This window comes from Mus caroli, chromosome 16, assembly GCF_900094665.2.
Source record: "Mus caroli chromosome 16, CAROLI_EIJ_v1.1, whole genome shotgun sequence".
NCBI lineage: Eukaryota > Metazoa > Chordata > Mammalia > Rodentia > Muridae > Mus > Mus caroli.
Window position 1 is genome coordinate 89,435,907 of NC_034585.1, and position 22,663 is coordinate 89,458,569.

Consider the following 22,663-nt stretch of genomic DNA (forward strand, 5'->3'; position numbering starts at 1 on the left):
AGAGGTCACACAGAGTGAAAGACACTGTCTCTAAGACAGGCAGACAGACAGACAGACAGACAGGTGTGTACATTCTCTCTCTCTCTCTCTCTCTCTCACACACACACACACACACACACACACACAGAGAGAGAGAGAGAGAGAGAGAGAGAGAGAGATCAGTCTTGCAGAGAGCTTGACCTTGGGCTTCCAATCTCCAAGACAGAATGGTAAGACAATGAATATCTGTTACAGCAGGCTTGATCTGGCAAATCCATTGCTCAAACGCACAGCTTCCATTTCTCATGAGGTCATCACAAGGGGAAATGAAACCTCACGGGTGACAGAGGCCTACATGGTCTATCCTTAAACATACTTTTTGCAGTAAATTGCTTTATTAATCTTTATGTCCAGGGCAAGCACCCTGAGTAAGTTCTTTATGTACTGTTCAAACTTCAGGGCTTAAACATTTTCCTGGATTTTGTGGGTAAGGATGCATGTCTCATGCTTCAACGGTTGATCCAATGCCAAGGTTAAAAAAGAAGCGTGGAGAAACGTTCTCTCTCTGTGTATTCACACGTTTGGTTCGCTCTTTGCCTCAGCTCCGAGCATCTGTACTTTGGCATGTGGAGTTATTTCTTTCTGATGGCCTTCTTGAAGAATGTACCAGTTAGCAATGCATTAGGAGAGCTCTCTCCGTGGCAGAGTGCAGAGGGAATTTTAGAACGGACTCTGCTATTAAATGCATAGAAGCCTTTAATGTCTGCAGTGACTTGTTTAGCCAGTGATTTTGGAGCTGCTGAAAGTTTTATGAGCAGCCTCTCTCCCCCCAGGTTTTCACTATGGCCCTTCAGTTGAGCTAGGTATTTGCTAGTTGTGGCTGAGTTTTCCTCTTGGGTCAGGAGGAGGAAGTGAGATCTGGTGAGAAACCGCCACCCATCTGAGTAAGAAAACAGGCAGAGAGGGCTGGGACTTACTTGAGTGGTATCCACTTTATGGATCAACCTTGCTTGTGGTTGGTTGGTTAGCCCCCTTTAAAATCAATCGCATGGATCAGTTTTTCAATTTTTATCCAAGGGAGCACTGGATCTATAGAGCTGACTGGGTGATTTGATAGCTTTGTCCTTTAGATCATTGGCTTCAACCGCCTTTCAGTTTTAAACAGGAAAATTTGCCCCACCCCAACTGGTACAGGGGCTGGAGTGGAGGAGCAGGGAGCCCCACAGCTGGTTAAGGGATATGGGTAGAGGGTCTCATCCAGCCCCCTGCCAAGAGGGATGCTTTGGGTCCTGGAGGATTTCCTTTGAGCTTTTACTCTTCATCCTTCCTCAGTGGCCTCTAAATAGGACTCTACGTGGTTGACCACTGAGATCAAACTGCGGCAGTCTGGGTAGGCTTTGTCTGCAAGCTCGCAGAGACCTCAGGAGGCCTGAAGCACACTGAGATCTGGACTAATGGCAGGCATAATACATGGCTGCTCTGAACCTTCACCTGTGTGAGTCCTGAGGCAGAGAGAGAGGGTTTGTATATTAGCTACTGCTTTCTGGGCATTTTCTATGCTGACACACTGGAGGGGATCGGTGTCCAACTGGAAGCTCCTTCCCCCCCCTCCCCCCATTTTTTGACTCAGCGGCTTTGCTCCATTGTGAAGGGAGGACCCTCTCTGAAAGGGTAAGGATCTGATAGAGCTCTGGTAGCCTGCTGACTCCTCAGGGTGGGGAGCACATTTCCATCCTCTTTGAATTCAAGGCTCAGGAAGGGAGAGATCACAGCAGCAAGGCAACCAAAGGCAGACAGCTCTGGGCCTTCAATTGTCACCTTCTGATTTCAAAGACTTTTTCCTATCACTGTGACAAGACACCCGACAAAAGTGCTCCAGGGAGGAAGGGGTTAACCTTGGCTCACAGTTTGAGCTTGAGCCTGTCACAGTCACAATGCAGGAAGGCATGGCAGCAGAAGCTGGTGACAGTGACACTGGTTACACCTTCTGTCTTAGGAAGCTGATGAGGACTTGTGTTAGCGTCTTTCTCCCTGTATGGAGTCTCATGATGGTGGCTTTCTTGCTTTTATGACTCCCAACCCATGAGATGGGTTTGTCCAGAGGTAGGGTGGGTATCTGCCTCAATTACCCAAGTCTAGAAATTCCAGAGGCCTGCCTTCTGGGTGGTTCTAGACCCTGTCAGGTTGGTAATCATCACCCTCATTGAAAGGTCACTATGCATTTTCCTCTGATCCCTCCCCACGTCCTCCACCCTTAGGTCATAAACACAGACCAGATGACTATAGAGTAGGAAGCCCTCATGACTGGATCAAGCTCAAACAGGCAGGATTTGAGAGAGTTAAAATCTCGGCCAATGAAGACGAGGGGCAACGGCTGCTGAATGAAATCAGTGGATTCACTTGCTCAGTTAACTCAAAACCTGCTAACCTGGATGCCACACTTGATCTCCCCGCCCCCCCTAGACAGGGTTTCTCTGTGTAGCCCTGGATGCTGTCCTGGAACTCACTCTGTAGACTAGGCTGGTCTTGAACTCAGAAATCTGCCTTTCTCTGTCTCCCATGTGCTGGGATTAAAGGCATGCACCACCACTGCCTGGAAATCCCACTCATGTTGATAACACTTGAATGCATGGATTATGGTGTTGGTGTCTTCTCAGGGACTGTCAAGGCCCCATTAGATGCTACAGACACCAGATGGACAGCTAAGGTAGGACCAAAGTCTGACTTGTCCGACGTTATAGCACACTGCCTAGGCTTGATCCTGTTCTACACTGTCCTGTGCACAGATCTGAGTATCATTCGAGAAAGGCTTTGACTGAGGCTAGAACTCAGAGCTCACCAAAGCTGAGATGTTAGCACATCAGAGGAAAACATCTATTAAAAAATTACATCCATCATTCATTGACGAGGACCGAGCATTAGGCGCCTCACCCCTATGTTGATGAAGACTTGCAGTGTCACCTGTGTCACAGCCTGGTCACCTCTGTTCTGCACTGCCTCCTTCTGACCTGAGTCAGGCAGCTCCAGCTGAGATCTTAACAAAGACTTTGCCTAGTTGATAATATGTGACTTGGCTTCATTTCTACTGGTTCTGTGCCACAGTCCTGCCACCTGGTGTCTAGGTGGTCTTGGTGGCAGTCATACTTTATCTAGAGTAGGGCATTACTTTCAGGATCAAGGTTCTAAACAGTAAACAATGTCCCTCCCCCTTATATTTTTGCCTTTTCTATGGTATGTGGGTCACAGAAGTCCAGAGGTGAAAGAACCCCAGTCCTGAATAGTACGGGGAGCTGTCGTCTGTCTAGGAGCAAGAAAAGCCAGGGTTGTGGTTGGCCATTATACATTTAGCCTCTGTTATCAAGTCTGTCTCTATGTTTACAGCAGAGAACATACACTGCCTTTAAGAAGAGAGAAGAGTTACCAGGAGGGAGTAGTTAAGAGAAAGACTGAAGAAAGGCAAGGATAGAATGCCTGTGTTTGTGTTTGTGAGAGTTAGCATGTGGTTAATTGAAAGTTCTGCCTAATGGAGCAGAAAGCGTGGATGCTCCACTCCAGTGACTTCAAAAACAAGCAAAGGGAGCCAGGATTCCTCAGGCCTGTGGGGAGAATGTTGTCTTGTTGGGCGCTCCTTCCTGTGAGGCAAGAAGTGCTGGCCACACACATTATGGAATACAGGGGAGTGGGCAGAAACCTCACAGAGTTGAAAGAAGAACCGAAGAGGACAATGTTGGCAGAGGAGAAGAGGCTGATGTTGGAGTCTGGGCGCCCAGAGGAAGGGCAAAGGCCAGGAGAGTACAGTATACGGTGGGCTAGGTAATGGGACCAGGGGCAGTGACATGACTGTGTCTGTGACATCCCAGGAGCCATGCCCAGGGAGAAGGGACCGCTGCAGCTGTGAGCTGTGAGCAGTGCCCACGTGATTGACCATGTGCAGCAGATGTGTTCAGAGGAATTACAGAAGGAGGCGCCATTGGCGGCCTTTAACAGTTCCTTCTCTTACAATGCGTGTGTGTATTTGAGGGATGATCTGAGTGACATTTCCAGAGCATTCCAAGCTGTGTGCCAGTGTAAGCTGCAGCTGGGTCGGGGAACATTTCTTCTGCGTCTTTGCACAGTCCAGGACACAAACAGTATCTTTTGAGCTGTGTGAAGGAGAAATGTCCCCACAGACTCAAGTGTCTGAACACTTGGTTCCTAGGTAATGACAATGTTTGGGAAGGTGATATGGGACATTTAGGAGTTGTGCTAAAGGAGAAAGTATGAAACTGGGGATAGGGTGGAGTGTGAGGTTGTATAGTCTGTCCCTCTCCTCCAGATAAAAGATGATCTCTCTGTCTCCTGACTGCCAGCCTCAGGTTCTTGCTGCTGAGGGGTGGGGCCTGTAGGAAATTGCAGTGCCAGTGATTGGCTGATGGGGCTTGCAGGAGGAGGACACCTGGGGCTGATAGTCTGCGGGGGGCTCTCACAGTGTTGTCAGGAAGAGAATAAACAACAGGCACATTGTTCCCACCAGGTTGGCCCAGGTGCAGTACTTCAGGCAGTGGCCTCTCTACTTGGAGATGTGGCTCCTTTCTTGTTGAACATGCCGTGCTTGATAAAAAGGTAGACACCCCACAGAATGGGAGTGGGTATATAATTTCCAACCATGCATTCTACAGGGCATTCTACAAGACGTGAGGGATCTCCTAGAGCTGAAACCAAACCAAACCAAAACAACAACAACCCCCTCCCCCCAAGAACCAACACATTCAGAAATGGACAGAGAACTGGAGACATTTCTGTAAAGGAGCTACGCAAATGGCCACTAACCCATGAGCGACATTCAGCTGTTAGGCATTAGGAAAATGCAAATTCATTCACATTGCTAATTCATTCACCTTACAAAGGCTACTATAAAAGAATAATTACAAGTGTTTGTGAGAAGCCCACGTGCATTGCTGATAGGAATGGAAGACCCTGTAGCCACCATGGAAGACACTGTGTGTGTTGCTCAAAAAGTATGTATAATGGAGCTGGAGAGATGGCTCAGCAGAGGACCTGGGCTCAATTCCCAGCACCTTCATGGCAGCTCACGTCCATCTGTAACTCTAGTTCCAGATGCCCTCTCCTGGCCTCATCCAGGGCCAGGCACATCCACGGTCTACAGTCAGGCAGGCAGCCCCCCAAAACAGTTAAATCAAAAAGACCTGGACCTGGTCCAGCAGCACTGATTTGAGATATGAACCCAATAGAACAGAAAGCAAGGGCTCAGGTGGTTGCTTGTGTGTTGACCTTCTCAAAAGCCTCATTCACAAAAGCAGAGAGAACCATTTCCCGGCAATTCAGAATGGATAAACAGAAAGAGAAGCAGACCCAGGAGGCAATTCACTCTCGGAAAGGAAGGCAAGTCTGACAGAGCTGCTCTGTGAGTGACCTTGAAGACATCATGCTAATTGATGGAAGACAGATGCCAAATGGCAAACAACGTGACCCCACTTCTAGGAGGAAATATGGGGAGCCAGAGGCTAGGCAAGCACACAGGCAGGAGCTGGAGTTGTTTGTTCAGGATGTTACAAAGTTGCAGGAAAGACCAGCAAGGACAATTTCAGAGCCGCATGTTGTACTCGTTTCTGAATTGTGTGTCTAAAATGGCTTGAGTGTTAAATGGAACGTTGTGTATTCTTTATCACAGTAGGACTTCCTTAAATAGTCCCTGAGCTACTGAGAACAGCTAGAGGTTTCAGATACTGGTCACCACAGCCATTCCTCTGCTGCAGCCCCAACCCCCAAATAAAGCAGCGCTGTCCTTTAGTTTCAGGACTCATCAGTAGTGAAAAGTTGGGCATCTTGCCACATGAGACCTGCTGCTGAGCTCCAAAGGGAGCCAAGAAATGTCAGGAACTTCAGAAGAAACATCCTCTGGTCAGAAGGAACGTGTTTGTCCTTCCTCCCTCCCTCCCTTTCTTCCCCCTCTTTCTTTACTCCCCCCTTTCTCCTCTGTTCCCTCCCTCTTTTTCATCCCTTTCTGTAAACCTTACAAAATGTAAAACTATGGGGGTTGCCAAACCCAGGATTAGATGTTCTAGAAGAAATGATTGAGTTAAGGAAGAAGCCACCAGTGAGTGGAGGCGGCCATGTGAGCATGTGTGTATATGTGGGCAGTGAGTGACTCTGTGTGTGTGTGTGTGTGTGTGTAGTGAATGTATGTGTGGGGCAGCGAGTATGAGCATGTGTCTGGGTGTGTGTGTGTGTGTGTGTGAATGTGTGTGCAGTGAGCATGTGTATGTATGTGGGCAGAGAGTGACTGTGTATGTATGTGGGGGCAGTGAGTGTGTCTGTGTATATTTGTGTTTGCAGTGAGTGAGCATGTACATGAGTGTGGGGGCAGTAGCAGAAACAGCAGGTGAGGAGAGGTTGGGGCTGGTTCAGTTTGAAGCATTTGAAGATAACCAGGTGATCTGTCTGGAAAGAGCATGGGGCAGGCAGGCTCTAGGCCTGGGAGTTTTCCATATGTGTGAGTGGAGAGTTGTAATTCCAGGTGTGGATGTTAAGCTGTAGGGAAGGCACCGTGCCAAGTGAGCAGGGAATGAATTAGAGATCAGAGAGTGAGAACAGGTAGGACACTGAACCTGGAAAGCAGTTGCATTAAGAACTGGGAGGAAGGGCTGGTGCGTGCCAAGGCAGAAGGGTCTTGGCAGGAAGCTGGATGGCTACCACAGGATGCAGGGCAGCAAACAGTATTCAGGGGTCCCATCTAGCACATGCTGGGGACAGTGGTGGCCCACTTGTACTGCAGAGAGACTCTTCTCTATTTATATATCACTGTGAATTCTAGACAGATCAGGGATTTGAATGCAAAACATGAAGTTACAGCCGTAAGTATGGAAGATGTTATTTTTACAAGTAACACCAAGAGTTGAGAAGGCCCCCTTTAAAGACACATTAGGAATCCAGGAGCTCCACTAAAAGTTGATATTTTTGGCAACATAAAAATTTAAATGTCTATTAAAAATATAAGAGGACAAATCAGGAAAAATATTTGCAAAACGCAGCGTGCACGAGCCCTACTTATGAAAGTGCAGCTGCCCAGAAAATTGGCGACAGAGAGTGGATAAGGCGTTTGTGAGAGAAGAAGTACACAGAGGCAGAAAGGCCCAGGGTGTGCTGGTCGACCACAGCAAAGCAAAAACAGAGCGAATGAAAGGACAATAAAAAACAAAGCAAACCGAGATCAACAGTAACTAGTGTATGTTTACCCCATTGTCTTCCAACAGTCCTCATGAAACACAGTTGCAGATAACAGCAATGGACTGTTACGTGGTTGTAACTGAAGAGTTTACCCATTTGTTACAGTCTTCTAGGGTCTGTAACTGACCACCTTTCCAAGGGGGCTGACACTTAAAGTCCTGACTACTGCCTCCCAGAATTCTGTCACTCTATCTTGGTCTTGCTTTTCCATGGGAGTTCTTTCCACGGGAGACATGTCCCTCTGGCCCTGGCAAGAGAGTCTCTCGTCCATGCAGCAGGCCCCCAAAACTATTCCTGAGGGAGTGAGGGAGTAGTGTGTTCGGTGACCTGGCGAATGGTCTACACACGGTGTTAAGGGCAGATGCAGCTCAGAAACCCACACCCACTCTGCGTATGCTGCTTTCTCACAATAGCATTTGTGTGCTTGTGGAATGTGTGTTGTATGCATATAGAAGAACATCCAAAATATGGATTTTGATCCACTTCTGAGCTGTAAGTTTGTGTGGGTGTTTACTTTCTCTTTCAACTTTTCTATATTTGAATATTCCCCTTAATATTTTTCTTTCACTTAAAAATATCAGTGTTTTTTTTTAAAGTTCTGATTTTATTATTCCAAGCATGTTTTGTATAAGATACCAAGACAGCCCGTTGTTGCCCTTGGTGATCAGGATTCACTGGTATGAGTTGAAGAGTGTCCTCCCAAATTCATGCCCACCCCAAGTCTGGAACTGTGATCTTACTCAGGAAAGGGTTTTTGGGGAATTAAGTAGCTTAAGGGACAACATGAAGTTGTACTGAGCTAGGTCAAAATCTACATCCAATTAGATGTCTCATAAGGGGCAGGGTGCAGGAGAGATATAGATCTGGCCACTTGGTGGTGGAGGTAGAGAGTCGACAGAATGGTGTGGCCATAAGGCACATGAGAGCATCTTTCAGCTTGCAGAGGGTGTACCACCCTGCTTATGCCTTGACTTGGAGCTCAGAGAAACCAGGTTTTTGTGACCTTAGAGCTCTCAGCTCACAACACTATGTTGTGGTTTCTCCAGAAATTGAACTCTAGGGAGGTATGAATGAGGTAGCAGGTCTGAGGTGAGTTTAGTGTACAGACTGAGAAGGCTGAGGCCAGGAGGGGTGGTGGAGATGGAGCGATGAGAGGCAGAGAAAGCTGGAGGGGCATATGTGTGTGTGTGTGTGTGTGTGTGTGTGTGTGAGTGTGTGCACTGTCTTGGGCCATGCATGCATGTCTGTGAACAGGACAGGCCTGGGAACGTTTACCAGCTAAGGCAGAGCCTAGTGTGTGGGACAATGGAACACTGGGGACATTTCTCTCAGGCTTTGCATCCTGCAGGAACCTCATGTTGGCTCCATTTAAAGAGTGCATTTCATAGGCTACCCAGTCATACACAGACAGGGTCACAGAAGCACCATGACATTCATAGTACCCCAAGGTGGAGCTTATGCACAGACCAAGTGAGTGTGGCTTAGCACACAGTGAAATGCCATTCCATTTAAGGAGAAGGAAAATTTTGACACATGAATGAGCCCTGAGGACATGATGCAAGCAGAAGTTAGTCACAAGAGAATAAATACGGATGAGTCCCAAGTCCATCACGGCAGATGCAGTCCCTCACAGCATTCACCTCAGAGACAGAGAGAGAGCAACATGGTGGATGCTGGGTTGGGGCTGGTGAGCTGCTGTCTCAGTGACTACCGAGGTTCTGTGTGGGAGAATGGAAAAGTTCTAGAGATGGAGGGTGGTGGTGGAAGCATAGAGTGATGCCCTTAGACATGGTGGAAGTGCAGAGGAGGCTCAGCCACTGGAGAACTTGCCACAGACATTCAAGGACCCAAGGTCCCCAACATTCCTTTGAACAAACAAAACCAAACCCGCAATGGTGGTGCCTGCCTGAAAGCCCACTCCCAGGCTGGGGTGGGGGTGGGGCAGAGAGACAGGAGGATATCTTTGACCAGGAAGTTTGACTGAATTAATGATCCCCAATCAAGTCTTAAGCTGTAGGGTGGAGAGCCATCCAGAGGATACTTGGCAGTGCCCTTTGGTTTCTGTGTGGCACATGGACACACCTCGTGCACACCTGCACACGTGAGTACACATAGGAATGTACAGTTGTAAGTTCTATATTACAAAACGGAAGCTGTGTTTAAAAAAAACAAAAACCAAATAGACATTGGAAACAAGCCTTCCTTATGAGGTAGGTCTCACCCCGGGGAAGGTTTGTAAAGAACTGTGGCACGGCCGAGGGTACAGAGCTGCTTGTTCCCTTTCATTCTTCATGGAACTCTCCTAATTCTAACCAGGCCCTGATGCCCCTAGGCATATAGCAAATGTTTGTAGTACAAAGGAGATAGATACAGAGAGGGTCACGTGGGGAGAGGGAGAGCAGATGCCCTCCTTGCCCTAGATGCACAGGGAGAAGTGACTTCTCTGAGTTGTTTACAGATGTGTCTGAGCTTAAGGCCAGCTCCTTCTCTGATGCTGATTTCCAGCTTGGCGTCCTTATCTGAGGATCTCACCCTGCAGGGTTGGTGACAGTACTTGTCGCTTGCTTATCCATTCTGTCCGATGTACCGTGTAAAGGTGAAATGGCTTTCAAGAGTGTTCTGCACCCTGAGCTTGGGTGACCTCTGCAGACGATGATAAACAGAAGTCTAGACAGGTACTTAGGTTTAAAGTCACAGGTGTGTGTGATGAAGTGGGTCTTATCTCGCAGTGGGGACTTGTGACAGCTATCAAAGGGCAAAGGGGCCTGTTGGAAACTTAGCTTGGGGGTGGGGATCCCAGGACGCGGATGTAAATTTAGAATGTCTAGTACCTGAGCTGTAAGGTCAGAACACGGATGCTGACGTTGTGTGATGTGTAGTTATCGCCTGAAGGGGCTAAATGACAGCTCACCTTGGGCTGGATGGAGGAGATGGACACATAGTGAGTTTTCTTTGAAAGTCATCTCAGGGTTCAGACTGGAGTAGGAGTCTATGGGAGCCTTTCGGGATCACCAGCCCACTGTGCAAGTTGTCATTGTCTGGCTGAGAAGCCAGAGGACCCAAACTAGGTGTCTATCAGCTAAGGGTCCCAGCCCTGCACAGCCCCAGATCTGCTCACAGGAAGGACACCCTTGATAATTTCATCATGGCTCAGTGAGGGCTAGCATCTGAGCTGTGGGCCTCAGTAGATTTTCCCCTTCTTTGTGATTCAGCATAACAGAGAGTGAGGCCCTAGGCAACAAAGAGAGGGGGTTTCCTGGGATCCAGTCTGCAGTCGCCACATTCTTGTGCTTTTAGAAGTGACTGCTGCAGGCTTGTTTTCTCCCTGGGGACCCTGGCGTTGGTGGCTTCCTTCCTAGAGCAAGAAGGCCAGCCTAGCTAAATCAGTGTGTGCGTGCATGTGTGTATGTAGGAGTGCATGTGTGTGTGTGTGCATACGTGTGTGTGTGTGTGTGTGCATGTGTGTATAGGAGTGCATGCATGTGTGTGTTGGCATGCATACATGCGTGCGTGCGTGCGTGCGTGCGTGTGTGTGTGTGTGAGAGAGAGAGAGAGAGTGAGCGTGCATGGATCTGGGGAATCTCAGGTGCTCCCTGACACTGGGACCTACAGCCTTCAAGAAGAGGTAGGGTGCCCCCCTGCTGGGCTTCTGGAAGAATCAATGGATACAATGCATGTGTGGGGGAAGACTCGTGAGCCAGCTGGCCTGATGATGAGACTCCTGTTCTGGAGCAGTGTGTATCTGCTCAGGCCACTTCTACCTCTGAGGCTTGGAAATTGGACTAGGGAGACTGTCCCGGTCACTCCTGTATGCCAGCACTTGGGAGGCTGTGGAAGCAAGACTTCTGTGGGGGCATCTGGGTGCTCAGCAAGTTGCAGCCCAGCTAGGGCTGTATATAAGAAGACCCTCTCTAGAACTAAACCTAACCTAACTGAACCATCTGAACCCACTCCAACCCAACATCTTCATTGAGGTATGACCATGAGAAACAAATGGGTTGTCAAATACAGACATGAACACGCAATGGCAGTTGCTCCTGAGTCTGTCCTAGGAGGGCACCATTTCTAAGTAGAATAGTCACTATTTTTATAAATTTAAGATTGCCCTGGAAATAGTGTGAAAACCCAGAAACAGTCTAAGACACAGATGGGAAGACCCATCTGGAGGCTCAGAGTGGAGCCTGGTGACACAGAACTTGTCCAAAGTCCTGTGTGGTTGTGTTCTACACTGCAGATGAGAGCCCACGGATGTTCTAGCACATAAGAAACCTAAGTCAGCAGTGACTGAAACCACTGGTGAAGGCTTCACAAAGGAAGTGGAAATGCTGGCTTGTCAACCTTGAGCAAACATCTATTCCACACCGAGCACTGGACAGGCCCAGCTGTGCTGATCACAGGAAGTGACAAGCACAGGAAGTTCCGGCCACAGGAAGTGATGACCAACCTTACACCTGAGGAGGGAGGCTTACAGAGTTCAGGTGCTTCCTAGAGCTGACACAGTTTGTGACTGGTGGGGATGAGAGGCAGAGCTGAGAGGTCTGCAGTGCAAATTCTTCCACTTCTAGCACTGAAGATAGGTGAGAGAAGGTACGTTGGTACATGTGTGCATATATGCATGTATACGCATGTATATGCACATGTGAGTTTATGTGTGTATATGTATGAGAATGTCCACATATCTGAGTGTTTGCATGTGTGAGAATGTATACACGTGAGTATATGTATGTTTGAGAATGTGAGGGTATATGTGTAAGAATATTAGTATATGTGATTGTATGTATGTACATGTATGTGTATATGTCCATATGTATGAGAATGTTCAAATTGTGTGTATGCATGTATATGTATATGTGCATGGATATATATATATACATATATATATATATATATATATATGTGTGTGTGTGTGTGTGTGTATGTGTGTGTGCGTGCGAATGTTATCATATGTGAGTATATGTATGTGAGGAGGAGGAGGAAGGAGGAAGGAGAGGAGGGAGGAGGGAGAGGAGGAGGAGAGATCCTGAAAAGGAGGAGGTTCTGCTGGCTGCTAGGCCTCAGGATAGAAGGCTGGGATGTGCATCTGACAGAGAAGAGGCCCCAGCGATTTGTACCCAGGTAAACACTGAAGGCCTGCATAGGATGGCCAGGGAAAGATGATGTCTCCTGTGATACATCAGGAGATGTTTTGTCTGTAAGTAGAAGTTGTAAGAATGACGGCTGGGGACAGTCAACACAGACCTGGTTTTCCAAATGATGGAGAGAGACTGATAGTGGCCATGGTACAGTCCTGTCTAGGGAGCAGAAGGTCTCAGAGAGAAGAGCCACCCTTCTCTATCTGCAGAAGGTACCCCAGTCCCTCAGATGGAGACAGCCATTCCACCCTCCATGTTTCTGTTGGTGGGCTGAGACCATCTACTCTGACAGACACAGGGGTGATGGGATGCCCTAGACTGAATGTAGCCCTCTTTCACCATGGGCTCACATGATTGAACACTTGGATCCCTGCTGATAGTGCCATCCTGGATGGTCGTGGACCCTTTAGGAGGTAGAGTCTCACAGGAGAAAGCGACTCACTGGAAACAGGCCTTGGGGTTAGAGTTTGGCCTTCCTCCCTGTCCACTCTGCTTCCTGACTATTTATGAGATGCAAGCAGCTCTCTCACCCTCTGCTGTTCTACCTTCCTTCCGTGATGGACTGTATCCCCTCTGACTGTGAGCCACAGTAATTCTTCCTCCTTTAAGGCATTATGTCTCAGCACTTTGGTCATGGCCATAAGAAAAGCAGGCTGTGCCCAGCTTTAAGAGGATGACGAAAGTAGAGATGTCTTTCCTGCAGGCCACTACTCCCTGACCCAGGTTCTAAAATCAGGGGAACACCTACCGTTTAAGTAGGGACAGGGGCTGGGGAACAGAGGGATTTCAGAGCACCTTGTATCTGCATGGCTGAGGGAGGTATATGGTTCTTCCTTGACAGACTGCTTTAGGCTTGTTCCAGTTCTACCACACCATGGGCTCTCCTGAGAGACTAACAGCGGTTAGCCAGAGTTCCATTTCAGAGAAAGGCCTCACATCCCACAGACCCCTGTCAGTCACTGAGCCGAACAAGTGGAAAATTGGATTTCATCTCCTCTGCTGGATTTCATTTCCTCCTGCTAATGACAGGAACCGGGTTTCAGAGAGGGAAGAAAAGGCCCCTGGTCAGTTCCTCCGAGCAGTTGCTCTGTAATTGATTATTCTAGAAAATGGTGCCTAGGACTGAGCACCTTCCGTGGCTCTGCCTGTGACACTCCCAGACAAGGGAGCCTGGCACAGAGGAAGTTTGGCGGTATCTTCTCTGCATGAGTGAATTGTGCTTTGTTTTACAAGAGGCCGTCATGTCCCAGCCAGGCCCTCTAACCACCCTCTAACCTCCTCCTGCTGCCATCGTCCTGTGCCCTGGTCAGGTGTCCATGGCTTGAACATATTAACGTCACTTCCTCCTCTGTGATGGGGGGAATCCATGAATGTATCTCCAGGATCATGTGAATTCCTACATCAGTAAAGCAGAATTACTGTACTTCCACTGTGGTTTGAATTCCTGGGATGCAAAAGGCACCTTAGACTCATTACATCCTGTTGTTCTAGAAGACTTTGCTGTGGGTGTTCCCAGGTGGCACCAAGTGAAAGATATTCACAGCAGCCTGTGCACGTTTGCTTTAATGCTCAGGAACGCTTACATCCTCTGCCTGGGGTCAGTGAAGATGAAATGTGTGGATGGGACAGTTTGGGGCTGAGGACTCAACCTTTCCATTGCCACTGGGCGCTGGTCATTGGCCACTGGCCTGACTTCTCTGCATCACAGTGTCCCTCCTCTAGGAACTGCTAATGGATGGCCTACCCAAGCGCCTTCTACTTTGAATAAGAGTCACAGCAGTAGATACCTGATGTATTTCTGGAGGGTCTGAGTTACGTTTTCTTGTTTCAGTGCTAGGAATGGAAGTTGGGCCTTCACATAGGCTACCCAAGCTCTCTCTACCTAGCCACAGCTCTCCTTCTTTTCTTTTTGCTTTGAGACACAGGTGTTACCAAGTTGTTCTGTTGTTCTTGAACTCATTCTGTAGCCCCAGGCTGACCTCCCAGTCTGGTCCTCTTGCTTTAAGTCTTGTTGAGAAGCTGGGGTTATAGGCTGGGTTATTAGGCATGACCTGTCTTCTATTTTCTCTATAAAGGAAATGAAATGTCTTGAGTAGCAAGTCTTCACGAGGCTTCAGCTGTGCTGGGAACCAGCCAGTGGTGTCTTGTGGGGCCTGTGCTTCACAGAGGAGAGAGTCTTGCTCTCCCTCAGGGCCCTCATTCACCTTCTCCCCTAGGTAATGCTGTAAATCCTACCAGGAAGGTCTCTGTTCTCTTTATTGGCCTGGAGCCACTCTCCCTCCCCCAAGCCTACAGTGGAGTCAGCAGTGTCAGAGGATATTTAATCCCCAGCTTTGTCTCCTACAGCCTCTTGCATGAATTTCTTCATTCACTGAGTTACTGAGCTGTGCACCTGAGGGTCTCTGGATAGACAGGCAGGGTCTTTACACTGGACATGGTTCTTGGTTTCCCTTTCTCTAAGTTCCTAGACACTATTGATTTCATGAAGCTTTTGCCAGGTGAGGATACTTATTAAAACAAGTAGTGGTCACTGGGGGCATGGGGCATGGTGATGACTTAGCACACACAGAGCTGCTGAGCAAGCTCAAAGGCCTGAGTTCCCGCTTCAGCCACATATACACTGAAATTGCAATAATGTAGGGGCAGTCAGCCTGGCCCCTGCACAAGGGTGACATGCAAACCTGCAAAGCATCCCATGGTTTACACATAAAGTAATTTACAATCTTTAAAACAAACCACCACTACCAAAGAACAAAAGTCAAATATGGCTGTGGGTCTTGTAGCCAGGTGCTGGTAGGACAGGCAGCAGAAAGCCTGGGGCTCTCTGACCACCAGTCTGGCCAAACCCAAAAGTTCCATGTTCATGAGACCCAATCTCAGAACTAAGATAGAGAGTGATTTGTGAGAACACCTTGGAGGCACATGGGCATCCAGGAACACACACCCAGAACACATATGCACACAGACATACAAAATAATCAGTGTTGAGACCCGTCTTTGGGATGGTTTGAGAGGTTCCCCACTGCAGGGGTGGGGTGAACCGAGGCCTCTGTGGGTCTGTGCGAGTGGGAAGTTGCTATGGCCTCAGGGCTGCAGAGTGGAACCCGGCTCAACAGTTCCGTAGAGGAGCAAGTGAGATGTGAGACGTCCTTAGACACTCAGGAAGATTCCAGAAAGTGAACTAAACAGAGGGCCATGCTAGTGAGCGGGTGGGGGAAGGTCCCACTGGGGATTGCTGGGCTCTCCAAATTCCCTGTTTAACAATTCGCCGTCACAGGCCTGTGCACACTCATTTCTACACCATGCTAGATCAAATCCTAGGAGTGGGGGGGTGCACAGAGCCTGTTTATCTGGGAGCTCCCGGGGAAAGGTGAGGCAGGGATACGGAATCAGGAAATGTGGCTTGCTCTGTCTCTGTATTTCAGAGCTCAAAAACATGTCGGTGTAAGAAGTGTGCCGAGACCATTGAACATGCAAACTTTATATGCCCCAGTACAGGGGAACGCCAGGGCCAAAAAGTGGGAGTGGGTGGGTAGGGGAGTGATGGGGAGGATATGGGGGACTTTTGGGATAGCATTGGAAATGTAAATGAGGAAAATACCTAATAAAAATATTAAAAAATAAACATAATGCACACAGTAGGTGAAAAAGAAGAAGAAGAAGAAGAAGAAGAAGAAGAAGAAGAAGAAGAAGAAGAAGAAGAAGAAGAAGTGTGCCGAGAAACCCAGTGCTTATGCATAATGCTTAACTTGTTTCCCCAGCATCCTCCAAGCTCTGCTGAGCAGAGCTTAGGGAAACCCCGTGCAAGTCCTAGTTATGGGGAGATATATTCAGCGTCTTTGGATTTGATGGAGCTCAGAGTGAGTGATGGGATGAGCAGTGGTCAGCCCAGCCTCACTCTTCTCCCTCTGACACAGCCTGAGGCTGCCAGCCTGGGCATCACTGTCAGCTCTCCACACTTTTCCTCAGCACACACTGACTCCCCCTCTTCCTTCCCCCTGCCTCATCGCAGCAGAGGAGACGTGACTCAGTCAGCCGAGAGCGAACAAAAGGAAGAGTGGCATATTATCCAAACAGAGGAGGCTTCTCTGACACACACGGGAGGTTGGCTCAGACTGTTGTTAGACGTGGAGCGGAGGATAAAGGAGACCCCAAAATAGACTCACAGAAGGAGAATCAAGGCCACCCAAGGCTGGGATCTCCCACAGACTCCTGATAACTTCTGTTTCTGCCTCCTCTTGATGATTCCTCCCCAGAGTGGAAATGGCACAGCTCTGTGTGTGAACTGGGGCTTGCCTCTGGGGTAGCAGGGGACCCCAAGTAAGCATTCCTGACCTTGAGCCTTTGGACCTTTGACCCTTAGCCCACCCTTCTCCCTGAGTATCTTGGTTCGAGTGACCTATGAGTCTTTGATGAGGAATTATATGGTTCCAGAGCCAGCCTGGCCCCTGTTCAAGGTGTATGCAGACCTCCTCTCTCTAGAAAGCAGCATGGATGGGCTGTGTGTGTGGGGTGGGGTGTGGGTGCTCAGAACCTGCGATTTTGGAGAACATCAGAGCTGAAGGGGGACAGGGGACACCTGTTGTGAGTGAGGTCCTTATGAGCCCACTATGGGCGAAGTCAACTCCTAAAGCAGTGTGTGTGTGTGTGTCTAGATATTGGAGCTGGGTGCAGTCAGAAAGGACCTTGATCCAGTTGTGGAGATCCCAGTCTATTGTAGCCTGACTGTGTCTTGAGGAAGCTAACCAACCAATGCCATGCTGTGGGGAGGTGTCTAGGCGCGAGAGCGTCACCTCACGACTGGATTAGCTCCAACACTTCTGGATTTAGTGGAGGATGTCACTTCCCTCCCTCTTCCTCCCTTTATCCCATCTGACCCATGCAAACACTGCCATCCCCCTGCAGGAGGTAGCCCAAGGAGCCATCTTGGAAGTGGAGACTGGGTCTTCACCAGATACTGAATGTGGCCCACTGGTCTGGGGTGCTCAGCTCTCACCACCAGTGTGGCAATGGCACAGACGTGCTACTTACCTATTTTACTATGTTTTTAAATTGTATCTCACAGGGCTCCCATGCTTAGGTTTTCTAAGGGAGGAGGAGAGGTTGATGGAGTTACCTCTGTGGGGCGAACCCTCTGGGAAGCGCTCTGGGGCAGGAGGAAGACCTTATGGCTGCCTCTGGATTTCCTGATAGCTTAGATCATGGGAGAACAACACACAGGACCTGTGGCAAAGTTAACGTAAAGGGTTGTCTCTAACAGAAGAGCTGGCGTGGAACTCTGCCTCTGCCTTTTGACTCCATAACTTTGACAGGTAAGTACGAGCCCCGTGACTGGCCTTGAGCACACAGACACTAAGGGAACACAAGTGGATCTATGTCAGAGAAATTAAATGTGTTTTTATGGTTAGAGCCTGACCTGAGATAGAGGTGGGGTTGGAAGGCTAGTTAAGGCACTGTTTTAAAAGTTGATTTAGGAAGTGGCTGTTGTGCATGCGTGTGTGTACACACACACACACACACACACACACACACACGATTTCCTTTTGGGGTGGTTGGAACGCTTCAGAACCTGAAACAGTGATTGTCACAGGGTCCTGTCAGTGTATCTAATGGCATCAAACTGTGTGCACTGCAGAACAGCTTATTTTGTGGTGTGCAGATTTCCCTTGAGATATAACCCCGGGGGTTGAAGAGCTGGCTCCACAGTTAATAGAACTTGCTGCTCTCACAGAGGACCGTGATTTGGTTTCTAGCACCCATGCCGGGAAGCTCACAAACACTTTCCAGTTCCAGGAAATCTAACACCCTTTTTCGGTACGGCTAATGCACCTGCACTCACGTGGCATGCATAAACTCATGCCGAAACACGCACACACATGTAAAAATATTGCACTGGTTGGTGCATATCTAGAAATCCAGGATTTCTAGAATGTCAAGCTTTCCCACCTGCCTACGCCCAAGGATCCAAACTGTAGGCTCAGGCATCTGGGAGACAAAGCACGTTGGTTGCTTGCCCAGTGCCACTCCTGTACGTGGAGGCAGGAGGATGGCCTTCCAGCTCAGCCCGGATGGCATCCCATACACCTCCATGGCCCATGCTTGAAGCTAGGGTAGTGTGCATCTAGCATGACATTAGCAGCAACATGAGACTTTGATAAACTCCTCTGAGTTCCAAAGGCCCCTGGCACTCCGTGGTCACCCAGCTGGAGGCAGGGCTACATTGCCACACTGGGCTGCTGCAGTTGGCGGGGTAACAAGGTTCTTTGATTGATCTCCATACAAATGACTTTGCTGGGAAGTTGGACTTTGCTGTCATTGCTCAGTGTTCCTTCCTGTGCTGGACTGCCTGTCCCGGGGAGCTGCAGTTTCCTTAGACAGCATAGTTTTTTCCCTCTCTGCGGGCCTCACTATGCGTCAGCACTGGGTCTAACCAGAGGCCCCTGTCATTCCATTCCTCCCTGTGCTAAAGGAGGAAGTCTCACTTGCACTCTGGAACTTAGGAGTCCTGCGTGAACCGGATCACATCTATCATCTGCTTGCTCCTGGAGGCGGTTCCTACGCCAAGATTTGCATCTTTCTTCTTCTCCTGCCTCACAAGGTTTCCCTCTTGTAAAATTTAGAGCGAAGTAAAGTGAAGTCTAGCGAAGGCAAGAGGGGCTTTCTCTGCAACTCTGTTAGAGTAGCGTCTTTCTTTCCTATCATCTGTTAAAGGGAAGATTCGATTGTCCCATTGTCCTTGTCCCTTCCTCATCCTGAGGCATCTTTGACTGCAGTTCATCTAAAGTGGAGTCTTTGGCTCTGAAAGAGAAGGATCTGGGCATAGCAGTCTCAATCACCTCGTGTCTGCTGGCAGTCTACTGAGGGGAGACCTGGATGGTTTCCTGGACATGGGCTCCTGGACATGGGGCTGACCTGCCACAAAAGCTACCATCTGGTTCTCTAGCCACTGTGCCTTTCCAAAGCTTCTCCCCAGGAAAGGAGAGAAAGCTTGGCTGGAAGGCTGCAGTGGCCCTGCCTGGGCACCCGATCACTGCCTGGCCACTCTGATCCTCTGTTTTCAAAATCAACAGTTCAAGCCAACAGGAAGTGTGTGTGTGTGTGTGTGTGTGTGTGTGTGTGTGTGTGTATGTGTGTGTGTGTGTGTGACCTGGCTTCTCACAGCGGCCACTGTAGGGAGAGGCAGGACTGGGTTTTCAGAGTAATTGAGGAACTTCCCTCATGAGGATATGCTGTCTCTCAAGTCAGCCCTCTTTGAGGCTTGGGAAGAGAAATCATTTCTGGTTTGTAGCTTCAGGTACTTGCAAAGGCTGTACCCATTCAGTATTCTTATCTTGTCCCCTTTAAGCAGGGAGGCTGTGGGTCTTTCCGAGTCTCTGCTCATGCAGGTAACCGGCCCCTGCCATGCAGAAGCCCTGGTGTAACTTTGATGCCCACTTGACATTCGGTCTCCTGAGGCTGACTTACGACTAATCTGTGAGTAGCTTGCTGCAGTCTGGCCTTCGTGTGCTTAGGAAGTGGTCCCTTTGAGAACCACATCTCTCCCGATTCTGCCCTCCTCCCCAGGGACCCTGGTACTTCTTGCTGCTCTTAGCTTTTCACTCAGTCACATCTGCCATGTGGGTCTCCAGAAAAGGCTTGTTTGATTTCCTTACAGTTTCTTGATAGAGCTCCCAACACAAGCACAGGCACCGTGGCCATGACACACGTGCTTCTGGAAGGAAGGCAGGCTACAGATCTATGTTCCTGTCTGTACTCTGCCTGGGCCGTGGAATCAACACCTGTCACAGACATGCCCTTGAAACATCACTCAGCCTGCTGAACCTCTGATCTGGAACATAAATTTAGAAGTGTGGGTGCTTCCAACCTGAATTCTGACATTCTTATTTCCACACCGCTCAAATACATTTCCAAGAAATGTTCCTCAGATAGGTTCTCTGCTGGATCAGGGAGGTGTGTGTGTGTGTGTGTGTGTGGGCGTGCACAAGTGTTCCACGGACTCAGTTCTGACTCGGTGCCATTGAGGGTGAGCACAGGGAAGGCCTGGTAGAGTGTGAGCTGGCTTCCTCTCCTTATAGCTCTGAATCTTTAATAAGCTCTTGATACACCCAAAACACAAGCTTCTATTTATCTGCAAGTTCTTCCATGGAGGGGCTTAAGGGTAAAGGTTATCTGGGAGGGAAAAGGTCAACTGTGGAGGAGAGAACTCTCTGGAGATGACCAGAGGGCATGGCAAGTGTGTAGTGATGTCATGCAGACTTGTGCTGAAATGGGTCTGGTCTTAATTGAGACATGCTGTCAGCTCAGCCATGCATGCATCTTAGACATGGGATGTGGGAGTGATACATGGTTGATTACACGTTTGAAGGGTGATGCTCTGGTTACACAGTGCATCGTGTGTTAATTTCACGTTTAATACTTCTTAGAGGCTTTAAAAGGTTTTAAATTGTGTGTGTGTGTGTGTGTGTGTGTGTGTGTCTGTGCATTGTTGTGGATAGCCCTGGGGCTAATTATATTTGATGTTAATTCTGTTCTTCTTCGGTAAGGTAAGTGACTGCAAACAAGGAATGAGTCAGCACTCAGGTGATTTCCTCTGTAAACCTGCTTCCCACTTTAATTTGTAAAATAAAGGAGAGCTGATGATTGGGCAGATAAAAGGGAAGGTGGAGCAGAAGGTAGAGAGAGGGAGGAGAAAATGGAAGAGGGAGAGGATGCAGAGGAGGAAGACTGAAGAAAAGTGGAGCAGAAGCACATGGCCTGGAGAAACTGCAAGTTCTAAGGGTCTCATAGATGGGGAAGATGGTAGTGTAGCTGTAGATCTGTCCAATCTAGGTGCACAGCATGTATTCATATTAACTGAGTTGTGTTTTCATTGCCGGGGCATTTTTGGGATGGAGATTTACTACAACAGTGTGTCTGTATGTTGTGTGTGTATCTGAGAGTGGGTTTGTGCACATGAGTGCCGGTGTCCTTGGAGGAAGCAGAGATGTTGGATATCCTAGATCAGGGATGCTAGGAGGGCGTGAGCTACTGGGAACGGAACTCAGGTCCTCTGCAAGAATAGTATGTGGTCTTAGTCACCAAGCCACCTCTCTAGCCCACGTTTAACATTTTTAGGTATGTGTAGTAGAGAACTTAGTACATGAGAGGCTCACCTCATGCCTGCAGCATTGGAGCTCTGACAAGCCACCAGGACTCAGTCAGGCCCAGTGCCCTGTTTGGAGACAGACTGGATGCAATGGGGGATCAAGCTTCTGGCCTATGTTGGAAGGAGAAAGATGCAAATGTGATTGTCACATTTCAAAGGACAATGATGACAACTACCTCCTCTCAGTCTCTGGCCCTTGAACCTATCTATGGGCCAAGGATTTGATTTAAGTACATTCTTTTTGGTTTCAATCTTATTCTAATTTAAAAGGTCAGACCTCACACAATGTCTGTAGTTCTGTCTGTCTGTCTGTCTGTCTGTCTGTCTGTCTTCCCTTTTTAATCTGGAAGAAGTGAACTGAAGGACTGGCAAGCCAGCTGAGCAGGTAAACGCCCTTGCTATGCAAATCTGGTGACCTGAGTTCAACTCCTAGAACCCCTACAAAAGGCCAGATGTGGTTGGGCCATTATAACCCCAGTACTTCTACAGCAGAGAGAGGAGGTGGAGACAGGAGAATGTGCTGGAAGCTCATTGGCTAGCTAGCCTGGAGAGTGCAGTACCCAAGGCAGAAGGTGGAGGGAGGGAACTGAAACAGCTCCTGAAAGCTCTACATGTGTGTTGTTGCACTTACATGCACACACATGTTAATAATAATAATAATTAATACTAATAATACAAAAACAACAAAACCAACGTATGAAGGGGAACAGATCACGTCCACTCACAGCTGTAGTTTTTAGCCTGTCACTGGGTAGCCTAGTTGCTTGGAGTCTGAATCCACACAGACTGTAGAGGTGAGCACACGTGGTACAAGAAGCCGGTTACCTCGTGGCCAAGTAGAAGAGGAAGAACCCAGATGCTCATAGTCCTCTTCAAGGACATGCTTCCAGTGATGTAAGATCAGCCTCTAGACCTCACGTTTTAGTAGCCACCATCTTGGAGGCCGAGCCTAGAACACAAGAGTGCTGGGGGGAACATTCCAGAACCCAAGGCCTTTTGCCGGGGGTGGGGTGGGGGTGGGGGGGAGGGGCGGTGGGCATTCCAGGCCCAGATTATAGCAGATACAACCCTGATAACCACTCTGGGTGCTGCTCTCAGGATTTGTGGGGATTCTCAGTGACTCTGCCCGGCCTCCTCACTGCCCCGCCTCCTCACTGCCCCGCCTCCTCACTGCCCCGCC

The 22,663-nt window shown here is 48.7% G+C and overlaps 1 protein-coding gene across 6 annotated transcripts in view; it reads right to left on the minus strand.

The window, feature by feature from the left end:
• Kcnj6 (potassium voltage-gated channel subfamily J member 6) overlaps window positions 1-22,663 on the minus strand; it is a 254,882-nt gene that overhangs the window by 94,883 nt on the left and 137,336 nt on the right. For 2 of the 6 annotated variants that reach the window (XM_021185323.2, XM_021185324.1), the window contains exon 1: window positions 22,209-22,441. The exons of 3 other annotated variants lie outside the window; for them this stretch is intronic. The gene's annotated coding sequence lies outside the window, so the exon portion shown is untranslated. Of the gene's footprint in view, window positions 1-21,490; window positions 21,595-22,208; window positions 22,442-22,663 lie in introns of those variants that run through there. One more of the 6 variants, XM_021185321.2, reaches the window with a different exon arrangement.